The sequence below is a fragment of the Lissotriton vulgaris genome, chromosome 4_1 (assembly GCF_964263255.1).
Source record: "Lissotriton vulgaris chromosome 4_1, aLisVul1.2, whole genome shotgun sequence".
In the NCBI taxonomy this organism is placed as follows: domain Eukaryota; kingdom Metazoa; phylum Chordata; class Amphibia; order Caudata; family Salamandridae; genus Lissotriton; species Lissotriton vulgaris.
The window spans coordinates 2,044,653,579-2,044,670,447 of record NC_141691.1 but is presented as its reverse complement, the minus strand read 5'-3'; the positions used below and the strand labels follow the sequence as shown (position 1 = coordinate 2,044,670,447).

At 48.8% G+C, this 16,869-nt stretch overlaps 1 protein-coding gene across 1 annotated transcript in view; it reads left to right on the top strand.

Annotated features, from left to right (window-relative positions):
- NUGGC (nuclear GTPase, germinal center associated) overlaps positions 1 to 16,869 on the top strand; it is a 1,233,257-nt gene that overhangs the window by 527,624 nt on the left and 688,764 nt on the right. The window lies entirely within an intron of this gene.

The window sequence follows — 16,869 nt, the reverse complement described above, 5'->3', positions numbered from 1 at the left end:
GCCAAAAAGGGTTCTGGGGGCGGAGGATTGTCTTTTCAAAGATTCCTGTATGGGAAATATGTACCCATATTATCATGAGGAGAATACTTCCATAATACATTGAAAGTATCTTTTTTAGAAAAAGCAAGTGTTCCATTACGTCTAGGGCAGCACAGATCAAGGATTAAGAAGAGACTATTAACAGCCCCGGTGGTAGAACATTTCATCGAGAAGTCCCACAACGAGAATGATTTTAAGTGGACTGTTCTCCACACCATGAGCCATGTACAGCGCCCTGCTGACATTGACAAAATGTTACTCGAAAAAGAAGCTTACCTGATTTTGAAATTTTATTGCGTCATGACTGGCCTTAATAACATGTCTGAACTGTCAAGAATTTGAGACTTTGTGTCATACTGCGGTTTTGTCAATATTGTGTTTTATTCATGATTGATATACGAGGGTGTTTCGCTACCCCTTGGCCATTATGGTCCATAAGTTGAATCCGCCTTTCTTTTCTTCTCAAACGATTTACTCCGGATGATGCTCACACCACAAAAATGTGGGCACTTCAAATACCATAATGCACCTCGGTTTTAGAAACCTCCCACCCCTCTGCCTCCAAGCAGGTCCCCTTTAAGCATGTAGAAATGGCCGCCGCCACTTATAGCTGACACCGAGAGAGAGAGGGTATTGCATCAAAGTCGCGCTAACAAGAGAAGCTTTAAGGTGAGAGCGAGACTCGGCTTTGCCGTTCTATTAAGAAAAGCACATTACCAGTGTTTCCCGTAGACTAATTAACCGCGTGTCCTTCCAGACTACGACGGTAATTGATTACGAAGCTCCGAGGACAACAGAGTGACTGCGAACAGCCCCGGCTGGGGCCACAGAGTGGGGGCGAGGAGTGCTGCTAGCAGCAAAATTTGAAGGTACATTTTAAACTCTGGCGCACTTACGTCCTTAACGTGTACCACAATGCCAGGCTAATTTTTGGTGTACACAAAAGAAACTCAAACTTATTTAGCTCGTTATTCTTACAGGCACAGGGCAGAAGTGTCTGCCATCTCCCAGCAGAAGAATTTGAAAGGTAGGACAATTTGACGTAATGGAACACTTGCTTTTTCTAAAAAAGATACTTTCAATGTATTATGGAAGTATTCTCCTCATGATAATATGGGTACATATTTCCCATACAGGAATCTTTGAAAAGACAATCCTCCGCCCCCAGAACCCTTTTTGGCCATTAAATCGATCTCTTGAAGGTATGAATTTTATATTATACCTTTTTTTGTAAATATAATGCAGGTTGTTATTCTATGCCCAAGAGACCACACGTTAAATATAGACAACACCTTTGTTCTCAGGTTGGTGTTGTCACTGAAGCTATCCTGGTTGTGTCCTGAATAAAGGATTTGGTCCATTTTTAGAAACCCGAGCAGGCCAACCTAACAGTAATACCCAGGTACTTTTAATTCTATTCAAACGGTTCTTCTTTCTTTAGAAGAGGCCATTTGGTTGTATTAAAACGATTTATTATTTTTTTACATTCCTACAGAATAATAACAAGAGCCCTGATGAGAGTTTGGAAACTTCATGTCCAAACTTGAAACGCGTCGGCAATCCAGCAAGAGCTAATTATAGACATTTTCTGTGTTTCAAAATCATATCTGCCTTACGCTGTATTTTGCTCTTGTTTTCGAATTGGCTCTTTTGTCGTGTATTTTATGATTTGTTTGCACTAAATTGTTTAATTGCAACGTTTATAATCCAGTACTGTTATTTGTGGGATGTTACACTTGAAAATTTTCCTTCTTTTCACAGAGTGTGTTTGTATCAATTTGTTAATGTAATTCTGAGTGTATTGTCAATAATTGTGTATGTAATTGTGTTTGTTGTATCCTTTCCTGCCAAACAAAATTACTTTTGAAATAATGATATAAAGAAAAAGGTATAAATAAATATACCGGATCAAATTTAACGCTGTTGTGTTTTTGGTCCCAGCAATAAGTCATAGAGAGAGGGGGCACAGTTTTTTGTTCTCGCTTCTATAGGGTCCAGCCCTCCCTCAGCCCCGCCAAGGACCTACCTCCTCATTGTGTGCTGCGAGGAATTCAAAACATGCAGGCAGATGATCTCAGTTGCCATTCCCAAGACAATTGTGACTGGGTTCTCAATGACAACATCTTGCAATAAATCTTTCAGGAGTTGGAATATCCTCACATTGCAGAGATCAACAACAGAAAATGGCATGCCTACGTGTCCATGTTCTCCCAGCCAGGGTCGCAGGGGGATGCCATTTTGTAATTCCTCTACGCATTTCCACCAACTCCTCTCGTTCCAACATTGTTTTTCAAGTTATACCAGGATCATTCTCATAACCCCAGAGTGTCTTCCCGATTGGTGGTTCACAGACCTTCTACTGGAGAGGCCCCACCAAAGGCTTCCCTGCCAAAAGGATCTCCTGTTTAAGTTCGGAGGACCTATACTACAACCCAACCTCTCATCCCTGAACTTGGCTGCATGGCTCCTGAATTCCTCCAATATGGATATTAAAGGGTTCCCAAGTAGTATATGAACAGTCTCAAGGAGGCTATAGATCCTCCACTAGACGTTGATATGCCTTTAAATGGAAGAGGTTTATTTTGTGTGTACACAAAATGATCACATCCCAATTTCATGTCAAGAGGATGTACTCGGCCCATATCTCCTTCATTTGGCCAAACAGGGTTACAATTCTCTTCCATCTGAGTACACCATTACAGCTTAAGGAAATTTGTAGTAAAAGACTTTCTTGAAGGGTTTAAAAAGATGTTTCCCCCAGTCAGGAAACCCTTTCCTCCATGGGAACTCAACATTGTCCTTTCCAAATTAATGGGCCCTCTATTTGAGCCAATACGTAAAGCCTCTTTGCAACATCTCACCCGAAAAGTAAATTTTTGGGTGGCTATCACTTACTGTTTTTCACTCCAGGAGAGTGGTTATGAGGGCTCATCCCAGTTTTCTACCAAAGGTAGACTACGACTTTCACAGCAGTCAGATTACCTCTCTGCCTACTTTCTTTCCTAACCCTTTGAATCCTGCTAAAAGGTCTTTACATTCACTGGATGTTAAGAGGAGTGTTGTAATTCTACTTGGACAAGGCCAAGAGTATTAGTAAATCGTATCACCAGTTTAATAACTATGGTCCAATGCAAACAGGTTTAGCCTCCTCTATATAGTCAATTTCACGATGGATTGTTTCATGTATAATACGTTATTACCAGCTGGCTAAAAAGTAATTACCTGCTAGACCTAGAGCACACTCTACTAGGACAAAAGCTACTACTGGAGCTCTGTTGAGAAATGTGGCAACTTCTGAAATCTGTAAAGTCGCTTCCTGGAAATCTGTCCATACCTTTACCAAGCATTACTGTTTGTATTGAGATGCATAGGCAGCTGCTCAAGTAGGACATACTGCATTGAGGGATCTTTTTGGTTACAAGTTGGAGTTGTTTACTGCTTCTAAATCTGCACGTTGTGTAATGGGCTAGCTATTCTATACAATGCTTATGACTATTGATGAGGGTTCATTGGAAGAGAAGGATAGATTGCTTTCCTATAATCCTAGTAAAGGTAATCCTCATCAAAGTCATACCTCGCCAGACTGATGCCGTTACAGTTCTCAACAAATTCTGTATGCAGGATTCCTTAATTTATTTCAAAAAGGACCTGACCTAACTGTCACCTCATGTGCATGATGAGATACAGGGGGTACTGTTATGTTCTTTTTTTTTTTTTTTTTTTCTTGGAAAACCTTTATTGAAAAATCAAGGCACACAGCTATTCAGCCTTACATCCCGGAGGCTAGGCAGCATTCTTGGAAGAAGGAAAGAAGGATATGTAGTGTACATAGTACATGTTATAAAATCGTATCAGGTTTAGTTTTATGTTATGATAACGATAAACCTATGAGGTAACTAATCTAAAGAAACACCAAAACCAGTGTGAAAAGGCAAGGAAGAAGTACATAAATGCGACAATACCCAACGCAGGAGAGGGCAGGGCCCTATGACCACAGGGTGTAACTAAGCAGTACAAATTGAACGACAACGGGGGGAAAGAAAACCAGGATGGTGATGAAATGACGAGTAGGTTGGAAATAAGGGCTAGGGGGAAAGTCGTATGTCCAATGGGGCCGTGTCGGGAGGTAGACATATATCACCCCTATATTCATTCCAGGCCCCCCAGATCGTACTCTACTTCTTGGGCTTGCCCCTGGCCACGTACACCGTTTTCTCGCGAACCATACACCAATCCATGTTGGTCTTCCACAGTTCCACAGAGGGGGGCGACGGGGCGCCCCACTTCTGAGCGATGTCACGTTTCGCCACCATATTTCCCAGGGTGACCCATTGGGTTTGTGCGTTGTTGTAATCCGTGGGGCCCCACACATTCAGCAGACAACGCCGGGCCTCCGCCGGCAAATCCACACCAGTCACCTCACGCATCACCGCATGGACACGCCTCCAGTAAGAGGCTATGGCGTGGCATTCCCAGATAATGTGCATGAATGTGGCCAGTTCTCCACATCCGCGCCTACAAAGACCATCCACTGAGAGTCCCATATGAATCAACCGGGGGCCGGTTACATACACTCTATGAAGAAGTTTCAATTGGACCAGGCGTAATCTAGCTGGGATTGCCACTTCCTTGGGAGAAGACACCGCACACTGCCAATCCTCATCATCCAATTCGACTCTGTCACGCACCCACTGGTCCCTCACGCTCAGCAGAAGATTCGTTCGGACATTGATCAATTTTTTGTAGACCAATGAAATGGCACTGTCCGGCATATGACCATCCAAGACCCTGTCTTCCAACGGGGACGACTCAGGGACTTTCTCACCTTCCGGCAGCACCGCCATAAGGGCGTGTCGTAGTTGGGCATATCTAAAGAATTCCGTCGCTCCCAGCTGAAACTCCGCTTGTAAAGCGGCGAAAGTCTTTATCTCGCCCTTAGCCATCATGTCATCTACTCTAGAAATGCCAATAAGGTCCCACCGATCAAACCCCTTTGTGTGCCACAGTTTGCCCAGTAAGTCTGAGTCGTAAAGCGGGGTGGCCAACGTAAGCCTCCCCTGCCACCCCTGTGCCTTTGTGATAGCCCTCCATATATGCACAGCTGTCCTAGTGGGACCTGTCATTCCTCCATCCAGAGATCTCGAATATAGCGCTCTGTAGTATTTCCCACCGTCGAGGAGCCACCGATCCATGGCGTACCCCGGACTATCAGCCGGTCCATGGAAACCATGGTTAAGGGCGGCCAAATGGGAGGCCCAGTAGTACCGTCGGATGTCCGGCAGAGCGATGCCGCCATCGTACCACGGGAGCGTCAGTTTGGTTATAGCCATCCGTGACCTACCTTCCCAGAGGAGGGTCCGCTGCAAACCTTCGACCTCTCTAAAATACCCAGAGGGGACTGGGTCCTGAGTGTTCTGGAGCGCGTACAAGAATCTGGGCAGAGACATCATTTTGAACAATGCCGCACGTCCGAGCAGGGAAAGCGGTAGCTTGCGCCACCCCTCCACGTCGCGCCGAAGGCGTGCAAGAGGGGGAAGCAAGTTATTTGCATATCGTGTCCGGGCATCGGTTGAAATATAAATGCCCAGGTATTTAAACCCCTGCCTCGCGATCTGTATGGCGCAGCCCCTGGGAAGTCGCGGAGTCTCACCATTCAACACATAAAGGTGAGATTTGGACCAGTTAATAACCAGGCCCGAGTATCTGCCGAAGGTATGCAGCACGTCACAAGCCACAATCGGGGATTTACAAGGAGAGGTGAGGTAGAGCAAAATGTCGTCCGCGTATAAAGACACGCGGTCCTCGAAGCCAGACGACCACCTTACCCCATTAATATCAGGGTGGGTCCGTAACCAAGCGGCAAGGGGTTCAAGCGCCAATGCAAATAGCAGAGGCGACAGGGGGCAACCTTGCCTGGTACCTCTTCGAAGGGCAAAAGATGCGGACACTCGGCCATTGACCGTGACGTTGGCCAATGGGTTAGCGTATAGGAGCCTGACCCATCTAATAAATTCAGGGCCAAACCCAAACTTCGTCAGCACCGCCCACAGGTAATTCCATTCAAGGGAATCAAAAGCCATTGTCGCGTCCAGAGAAGCCAAGATGGACGGCTCCCGGAGCGTACTGACCCTTGCCATGACCGCATGGAGTCTCCTAAGGTTGAGGGCAGTGTTGCGATGAGGAATAAAGCCCGATTGGTCCGGGTGGACCAAATCGCTAATCGCACCCACCATACGATTGGCCAATAATTTAGCCAGGATCTTAGGCTCGGCGTTCAACAAGGAGATTGGGCGATACGACCGGCAGAGGTCTCTGGGTTTCCCGTCCTTGTGGATGACCACTATTATGGCCAATCTTTGGTCCGGGGGGAGCTCACCCATCTCGCGCGCCTCAAGGAACATGTTCCGTAGAGGCAAAGCAATGGTGTCAGCCTTTATTTTATAAAGCTCCACCGGGAGGCCATTAGGACCGGGAGCCTTGCCAGACCTTAAAGAGCGTATCGCAAGCGCGACCTCGTCCGCCGTTATGCCTCTATCCATGTCGTCGCGTTCGGTGTCCGACAGACACGGAAGTTCAATCTCTTCAAGAAGAGATCCGGAGTGCGCCTCGGTCATGTCAGAAGCCGAGGTATATACGGACTCAAAATAATCGGCGAAGACCGTGACTATAGCGCTGGGGTCGGTGACAGCCAGTCCGTCCTCCCCCAGCACCTCGGGAACCACACGGGAGGCCATCTCCTTCTTGTCAAGCCACGCAATAAGCTTGCCTGCCTTGTCCCCGACATCGTAGATCCTCCCTTGCTGTTCTCTGCCCATTGCCTCGGCAGCGTCAGTAGCAGTGGCCTGGTACTCCGACTGCTTAAGTGAGAGAGCGTGGAGCAGGGCAGGCGTCGGACCAGTCTCCAATTGAGAATCAAGGTCCCCAATCTCTGATTCCAGCCGCACCACTTCCTCCTCTCTACCTCTGCGCACCTCCGCTATTAAGGAGAAGGCTTCTCCTCTCAGGACTGTTTTAAAGGCCTCCCATAGGGACATGGCCGACGCTACCGAGCCCGTATTTTCGGAAAAATAAAGCTCAATGGCCTTAGCCAGGAGGTCACGAGTCTTAGGATTACGGAAGTACCATGGACTGACTGGCGCTACTTTCGAGGCCACTACTATGTCAAAGTCAAAAGACACCCAGACCGGGGAATGGTCCGAGATGCCTCTGGCCATCAAACGGGCCTCAGAGACGGCCGATGCGTCGGCAGCCAATGCCATAACATAGTCAATCCTGGAGAAGCTACCGTGCGCTCACTAGTGCAAGGAGTACTGTCGCTGAACGGGGTGAAGTAGTCTCCAGCAATCAATAAGCCCCATGGTATCCAGGAAATCAGGAAGCCAGGACTGCGCATTTCGAAGATCTCTGGATGGATGACGGTCTAAAGTCCCAGATCCAACTGCATTAAAGTCCCCACCAACTATAAGCAAACCTTCGGGCAAGCCCAAAATGGCGCCCCCAAGATCTTGGAAAGTAGTCGTTTGCAAACCAGGGGGGACGTAAACAGAAACCAAGACCAGGGTGTGAGAAGGTGGCCTGATATGCAGTGCTCACTATTCTAGTGATCACTATGTATCAGTCCAACAACCCTTATTGATGATTGGTTGTAAGTCAACCTTATAGAGCAGCTATCCTAGTAGCGTGGATACGAGCAGTCTAAGGCTAAAGACTCGAGAGGGCGTGTTAAGCCAGCTGTTATACCACACATATACCCCTTGAATACCCAGTGAAAGGACACCACACAAGTGTTATGAAAATAAACAGTATATTTATTAAGAATCACAACAGCCCTGTACTCTTTATGAGGACAGGGTACTAAGCACAAAACAAAACTCTTACGAAAATACTTAAGTTAGCACAGTATATACAAATGCCCGAGGGGCACGGAAAACCATATACTCTGAAAGTGGAATGCGAAATTACTAGCAGGTAAGTACAGTACTAATAGGCTTTGGAATCGCTAGGACTACGTTACTGAACCTTCAGATTACTAGTAGGAGGCCTAGGGGACTCGGGTGCAGAGTGTGCACTATCACGCGTGATGCGGGGCAAAGTCTATGGTAGCTAGATTTCAGAAAGTTAGTGTTCTCGGGCGAACCCGACCTGGTAGGAGGAAAACGAAAGTGGATTCTGACCCTTGGATAGTGAGGCTATGCTGGGGCATCGAAATACCGAAGTTACCTAGCCCAGGGGCTGCAGCTGCATATGTCTCAAAAGACGTCGGGAATCCTCGTAGACGGACCAGGAGCCTGGAAGAAAGATGCTGGCAGGCGACCAGTGAAGAGAGTTCGAGGTGATCCAAGCCTGGATCTTGAAGAGAGATGACACCTGAAGGCAGAGGGGACCGAGTTCGAGACTACTAGCCAGTAGTCAGGTGGCACCAGGAGTCAAGTCAAGTCAAGTCAAAAGATTTGTATAGCGCACTACATACCCAGAGGGTTTCAAGGCGCTTAGGAAGGGGAGGAGGATTATTTGTCAAATATCCACGTTTTAAGCTGCTTTCTGAACGCTAGGTGATTCTGGGTGAGGCGAAGGTAAGCGGGAAGTGAGTTCCATGTTTTAGCAGCCAGGAATGAGAAGGATCTGCCTCCCATGGTGGTCTTGTTGATGCGAGGTACAGTGGCGAAGGCTTGGCTGGAAGAGCGAAGTTGGCGGGAGGGGGTGTAGAAGGACAGTCGGGAGTTGAGGCAATCTGGTCCGATGTCGTAGAGTGATTTGTGTGCGTGGGTGAGCAGTCGGAAAGTGATCCTCTTATTGACGGGTAGCCAGTGGAGGTCTTTAAGGTGACCAGAGATGTGTTCGTTGCGTGGGATGTCTAATATAAGCCTGGCTGAGGCGTTTTGGATTCGTTGTAGTTTCTTCTGGAGTTTAGCGGTGGTACCTGCGTAGAGGGTGTTTCCGTAGTCCAGTCGGCTCGTGACTAGAGCGTGGGTGACTGTTTTCCTTGTTTCGGAGGGGATCCAGCGAAATGTTTTTCTGAGCATGCGAAGAATGTTAAAGCAGGAAGAGGATACGGCGCTGACTTGTCTGTTCATTGAGAGTGAAGAATCCAGGATGACGCCAAGGTTCTGTGCGTGGTCTGTCGGGATGGGTGCTTTTCCGAGGGCTTCCGGCCACCAGGAGTCGTCCCATGCAGAGGGGGATGTACCTAAGATGAGGACTTCTGTTTTGTCTGAGTTCAGTTTCAGACGGCTTTGTTTCATCCATTCGGCGACTTCTTTCATTCCTTCGTGTAGGTTAGTTTTGGCGGTGCTGGGGTCCTTGGTGAGAGAAAGGATCAGTTGAGTGTCATCCGCGTAAGAGATGATGTTGAGGTTGTGTTGGCGGGCGATGGCTGCGAGGGGGCTCATGTATACGTTGAAGAGGGTGGGACTGAGTGAGGATCCTTGAGGTACACCGCAGATGACTTCAGTGGCCTCTGACTTGAATGGTGGGAGGCGGACTCTCTGGGTTCTTCCGGTGAGGAACGAGGTGATCCAATCCAGTGCTTTTCCTTGGATTCCGATGTTTCTGAGGCGTTGTAGAAGGGTGCTGTGGCAGACTGTGTCGAAGGCTGCAGAAAGGTCGAGGAGGATGAGGGCGACTGTGTCTCCATTGTCTAGTAGAGTTCGAATGTCGTCTGTTGCTGCGATGAGGGCGGTCTCAGTGCTGTGTTTGGCTCGGAAGCCAGATTGTGAGGGGTCGAGTGATTTGTTGGCTTCGAGGAAGGCGGCGAGCTGGTTGTTGACGGCTTTCTCGATGACTTTGGCCGGGAATGGAAGAAGCGAGATGGGGCGGTAGTTTTTGAGTTCGGTGGGGTCTGCTGTTGGTTTTTTCAGAAGGGCGGTGAGTTCAGCGTGTTTCCAGTCTTCTGGGAAGGTAGCGGAGTTGAAGGAGCAGTTGATGACGTCTCGGAGGTGCGGAGCTATAACGGAGTCTGCTTTGTTGAAGATGTGGTGAGGGCATGGGTCTGTGGGGGATCCAGAGTGGATGGAATTCATCAGGCGGATGGTGTCCTCAGTGGAGATTGGGTTCCAGGCGTTAAGGGTGTTTACGGGGGGAAGATGGTCAGCAGATGGTAGGGTGGGTTGGCTTCCAGATTGGTTGTCAAAGCTGTTGTGGATGTCAGCAATCTTGTTGTGGAAAAAAGAGGCTAGGGAGTGGGGCACCGGATGGTAGTCACCTCGGCTAGGTGAGTGGGTGACGCTGTGCTCTGCAGATCTCACGGACCAGGAGGCGTTGTCGGCGACCAGGATGGAGGAGCGAGCTGTCCCACGATGGATGAAGCTGTCGGCGTCGCTGGACCCAGGATTGGGCAACAAAGCCTTGGCAAATTTAAGCCCACGCGGTGGACTTAAAATGGCATCTGGAGTGGACCAGGAGGGTCCGGGGTGCTTCTCTCTTGGAAGGAAGCAAGGGCCAGTCTGGAGCAACCAGACCAGCAGCAGTGATGTCGTCGGGCGTCGTATAGAAGGCCACAAGCCAGCCGGCTAGTAGCCACACAGCGCGGTGAACAGCAAAAAGCAGAAGGGCCCCACGCAGATCGTGGAGATGCTGGAGGGCTGATCTTCGGTGCTGGAGCTGCTCAGGGTTGGGGCTTCTCGGACCCAAAGCACTCACCAGTGGAATACTCGGTGGGCTTGTTGCAAAGAAGTCGTGCAGTCTTGGCGATCGTCGGTCCCTCGAGGTCTCGTCGCACTCACGGTTCTCAGCTTGGCTGTAGAGGTGAGTAGAGGTCAGAGGTGCCAGGGAGGCCGGGTCTCGTCGAGCTGTGTCGTCGGATTCCTGAGGAAGGACTTGCAGCAGACCGCAGTGTTCTTAGGATGGTGCCCGCTGATGCAGGGTGACTACTCCTTAGTCACAAGGGAGAATCTTGAAGAAGAAATCTTGATGTCCTTTCGCAGAAAGTCGTGTCTTGATTCCAAAGATGATCTAATTTGAACAGGGGGCCCGCTCCTATCTTTATACTAAGAAAAGGGGCTGACCCGGTGACTAGGTCCTGCCTATGGGTGGGACTAGGAGGGGGGTGGTTACACCCCTCTCCCATGCCGGACTTTCCCCAGGCCAGGGGCAGGTGTGCCCCTGGAACTGGTTCTGACTGGCCTATGCGTAGTGAGCACCGGGGTGCCACTCAGCAGTCACCTTCCTGTAAAGCCCTGCCTACCCAGGATACACAAAACCCTGTCTGGGACGGTGCTAGCACCGCCCTCGACAGGAAACCCTTTGTCCAGGCTCCCCTCGCTGGAAGGACTCCCAGCTGCAGGGGGTCAGACTCGTGTCTGTGGTGGCAGCATCCATTTTGTGGAGCTGAGGCTTCGTTTAACTTTAACCGGTGTTCAAAGTTACATACATGTTGTGTCCCTCTAGAAGGGTGGAATGCTAACCCCGTCGCCAGAATTGGCGAGGGGTTAGTATTCCAATTCGTATGACACCTTACTCGAAATGTTTTGATAAAGCAATACCAAAGATAGCATTTAACCGCGAGGATTATAATGCACTTAAGAGTATATGGTATGCGATATCATGGAACAGCTATTAGGACTTGGTTGCGCAAGCTGCAGACAGACTCAGCTCATGCCAGAGCACCATCTCACACGATTCCACGCACTCTGCCTTCAGGATTGTCAAGGCCTGCCATAGGAGTGACTGATAGGAATCTGTGTGTCCATTTTAGGGTTAGATATAGGTATACTATATCTACAGCAAAGGGTGATTACACGACTTTGCCCCAGCTGTCATGCAGCCAGTTGTGTCAAATTTAGGAGGCCAGCCAGGGGTGGCATAATACATGCTTCAGCCCCTGGTAGGCCCTGGGTACACCTATGCCCTGAGTTACAGGGTCTGATAAGGTGGCCCAGTACCAATGGGTAAATGCACCTAGGGTACACGTTGTAATTTAGAGAGAGAACAGCCAGGCTGTGGGTCTGATTGGCAGGCCCACAGCCAGAGAAAGTCGTAAACCAGTGAAACAAAAGCAAAACATCTGGGTGATCATAGGATTGCAGACCCTACTCTCCTACACAGGGTACGCCCGTCCCACCTACCCGTGACGGCGACGTAGCGTCCCCTCTATCGATCACGCTAGATTCCACCTCAAAAGGGAGAGACATGCGCTCCATGATCCCCGCCCCACGGGACCCCGAAGAGAACCCCGAGTGTGCCACCATTTTGAAGCCTTTTCTGTTGAGTGCGTGGCACGTATTCCCAATCAGATGTGTTTCTTGTAACAGGATGACATCAGGCATGCATCTTTTAAACATTTGCAGCACCACCCCTCGCTTAATGCGATCACCCAGCCCATTAACATTCCAACTCAGTACATTTAACTTCTTACCCCCAATCGTCAATGTAGAGGCCCATGCCGCCCCTGCAGGGAGGAGTCGCTACAGCATAATCAACAGCAGAATAGTCACCTTGCCATGAAATAGGTAAAGGAAAGAGAGAGAGAACACACAAAAAACGAACAACCCAACCACCCCCCACCCTGCACCCCTGCATTAGACTATAGAGCCCCCCCAACTAGCAGTGTGCCTGTCGCCCCAAAAACGACTCTACGAAAAGCCCCTAGAGGAGAAAGGAGGCAACCTATCCCCCCCCCCCTTTCCCCCGTTCATAGAGAAAGGATAACAGCAAAAGTACAGTATTCTGTGACTGACTGCCTGAGCAGACTCATCATCCGAAAATGGCCCAAAGGGTCCTTTTACTCCTGAAAATCGGGGCCACCAGCCGCCCCCTCCGACTGTTCCTCGGGTGCGCCCCGGCGCTCGGGCAAAGTGTCCAGCCAGTCCCCGGCCGCTTCTGGCATGTCGAAGAACAATGCACTGCCATCATGTTCGATGCGTAATTTCGTCGGGAACAGCATGGAGTACTTCATCCCCAGCTCTCGCAGTCTACGTTTCACGCCCGTGAAACTTTGCCTTCGCTTCTGCACCGCTTGGGTGAAGTCCGGGAAAAAGTTAATGTCAGCATTTTGGAACTTCAGTGGCCCACCTCTCCTCGGTGCCTGCAGGATAGCGTCCCTATCCCTGAAGTTGAACACCCTGGCGATGATAGGGCGCGGAGGGGCCCGCTTCGGGTGGCCTCCGGGCAGTCTATGAGCTCGCTCCACCGAGAAGAACTTGCTGAGGCCGCCGGGGGTCAGATGGTTCTGGACCAAGTCCTCAACAAAAAGATCAGTGGCGTCCTTCTCGGCCCCCTCCGGGACACCAACGATGCGGACGTTCTGGCGCCTGGCCCGTCCTTCAAAAGCATCAAGCCTGTGGGCAAACAGCGAGTTCGCAGCTTTTAGGTCGCGGATCTTCGATTGCAGGTCCGTTACGTCCGAGGTCAGGCTCGACGATTTTATGTCGAGTGACTTGACCCGGTCATTAGTCTTGCCAAGATCGGCTCTGATCAAATTGATCTCGATGGCCAGCGTGTCGACCTTGTGCGATAGCACCTCATGTTGCTTATGCATCTCTGCCTTGATGCCCGCAATGGCGCCCATGACGTTCCGGAGGGTTGGAGCCGAGTCATCCGGCGACACATCCCGCTGCATGTCCTTAGCCCTCACGGTGACTCCGGGCGATCCCTTTGGGTGGGCGTAGCGATCGGAGTTGGTGGACTGAGAGAGAGACGTTTTTCTGCTGACCCGGGGTTTCCCTCTGTCTGAATTGCCTCTGCCAGCCATGTTGGGCAAAAAGCCCACTCAATCGGGAAGACACCCTGGTCCTCGTCGGGGCCCCAAGTCGGTAGGCCGTAGCAGCCGCATCCACCGCTCGATCAGTACATCAGTCTCCAGAGTAGCCCGGGTGACACCTTGAGGTGGGGCAGTCGTTCACTCCTAGGACCACCACCGTGCAGCAGCGCCGCAGTCGCCCATGTAAGCCCGGGCACTGATGGCATTGTCGTCCCCAAACTTCAACACGGTGTAACTCCACCTAGGGGTCTCGGATCTTCAATCGGAAAACGAGTCCCGCATCAGCAGCAGTTCAACAACATGTTCCCACTTCCGTGGGACAGGATAGACAACAGGATTAATTCGGAGGATCGGAGGGTCTTCGGAGCTCCGAGCTCACGCGGCCATCTTGGTTGCCCGCGAAGCTCCTCCTACTGTTATGTTCTTAACGGCACAGTGTCAGTTTAATGCTTACTCTTTGAATGCAGCCTATTGGTAAACAGTGCCTCATATTCCCTTTCCTTTTGCTTTTTAAATAAATGTTTGTGGAAGGTCTCCTGTGGTCCGTTTTACTTTGCTAACATGAATTGTTTGTATTTCCATGGTTTTAAAAGAAAAGTAAACGTAATCTGGCTATTTTCACCCTTTCAATAGGCGCTCTCTCTTTCTCGCGCTCTCTCTCTTTCTCTCTCTATTTGTTAGAGAGAGAGATAGATATATAGACATACTATAATTTTTAAGAAGTGCTCTGGGGTCTGCTTGGTTGCGACTATTCAAGAATTAGTATTACAGGTAAACAGTGTATCCTTCTTTGCCCCTCTTCACCCCTTAAAAGATATGGAGAGGCACCTTTAGTTGGAACCTGAAAGCGATTTAAGCTTTTATGTAGTTTGTACCAAGGACTTGCATGTGAATGATCAACTTTTTGTTATCTGGAGCAAGAAAGGGATGGCCATGAAGAAGACCTTATTGTGATGAATAGTCCTCTGCATTAAGATCTGCCACACAATGGCAGAAAAGCATCCTCTGGAAGGTCTGAGAGCCCATTCTACCAGGGCCAAGGCAACTAGGGGCCTGCCTGTCCTCAATTTCTGCCAAGCTGCAGCATGGGTGTCAGTGCATAGGTTCTTGAGATTATACTACTGCATGGACAGCCAGGGCTGTCAGGGAGGATATGTTGGGCACTTGGTTCTGCAATACTCTAGTTTGAGCTCCCTGTACAGACCCTGTACCTTGGGGAGATAATGATTTGGTATCTTGTCTAAGGTGAGGAAGTATCCATCCCAGGAACAAGTTACTCACCTTCAGTAATGCTCTTTCTGGACCGCAGATCCTTGCTGCACTCCTGCGTCTCCATTCTGTGTAGTGGCCTCTTTTCAACATCTAAAAATGGCCCAAGTTAGTATTCAGTGGACATACCTGCTGCCCCTGCTGACCTGATAGTTGCTCCTGGGCCCCACATGCTGTAAGCCTCCCCGCCGCTATCCTGCACCATCTCGCGGCCGGAGACTACAGCTCCCAGCGAGCTCTGCGGGCACTTCCAGTTTTCCGCCCTCATCGCCTCATATTGAATGAGTGAAAGGATCTTGTATAGCATACAGCACTAGAGGTACGTGTGTCAGAACCCTGAGGCATGACTACTTCTTAAAGAGACAGGTTTTAAGATGTTTCTTGAAAGTTGTTAGGCCAGTTGTAGCTCTCAGGGTGGCACTTTGTTCCATGCTTGAGCGCCCAGATACCCAAAAGATCTGCCCCCCCCCCCCCCCCCCCCCCCCCCCCCCATACGGGCCAAGCGTACTTTGGAATGCGGCCAAGGGCAGGGGAGGAGGATCTTATGGGCCTAGCTGGGGTATAGATGTTATCACTCTTATTGAGATAACTGCCCCTTTACCCTAAGGGGCCTTGAAGAATATCACCAGGCCTTTGAACTTAATCCTTTCCTTTATTGACAGCCAGTGTAGGGCCTACAGGTGAGGGACCATGTACGACCTGGGCTTAGGTCTGAGGATCGCCCTGGCCACAAAATTTCTGGATTTGGAAAGTTAGAAATCGGACCAAGGCAGTTAAAACTGCACTTTTAGTTTTTTGATACACTCGCTTGAAAGTAGTGAAACACATTACGGGGAGAAGATAGTGTTTGGTTCTGTCAGGGTTTATCCACATGACGAGGATGGACAGACAGACATACACCTCCGTCACTATTTTGAAGCTCTATATAATTCAAATTTAGCAAGAACTTGTACAGATAGGTTCAGGAAATTTTTTTTAACTGCGATTTCTCTTTATAATGATAATATACTGATATCGAATACAGCTGAGATATTCTAATTAAAAAAAAAAGTATAATGGTGCTTAAGATAAAAAACCAATTGCAATTAAGTAATTTCTCCAACCTTGCTATGTAGGAAGATATGCACATAGGATAAAAGATGATCAGATAAGGCTCCTTGAACTACAAGTTCACCCTTCGCCTTGTAACTATGGGCTATCCTATGCCGTTTTTTAAAATTGGTTTAAAGGAAATAATATAACTTAATTCTCATTGTCTTCATAACCTGAGACTTACCTTGCTTGGACTACATTACTTTGCCATTAGTAGATCATTCATCCTCTGTAGTGAGCACTGCTTAAAGGGAGTTGTGCTTTTTCCCAAGTTCTTCACTACAGTAATCTGCTTCCTTTCTTACCTGGCAGCTGATAATTTGTGTGTCCATTTAAAAAGTTGTCCAGGTGGGTGGTGTTTTTGCCAGTTAGTTGATATGTATGCTAAACCAGTCATGTATAGTTTTTTGCCATTTTAATATATTGACCTTTGCAGGGATGAGTGGGTGTTTCTACAATGCTTTGTATTACACTTCTCTATTAACTCAGCGATTCGTCTTGACAGAATTAGTCATTTTACTGGTCTGCTTTTCCCCATAGACTATAAAGTAATAGCTTACAGTCCTACTGGTTTGAATGGCCTAGTCTTCTGCTTGAGTATTAGTCTCTCTGTCCGTTGTTATGCCCTGTACCCTTTGAGTGTTTTCAATCAGGTTGAGCCCAATGTTTAGATGTCCCAATGATCTGTATTTTTGATGCACCACAAGTTACAAAGTAGACTGTTTTACATTGTTTCAGCAGTATTAGGTCATGTAATCCCACATTCACTGTGT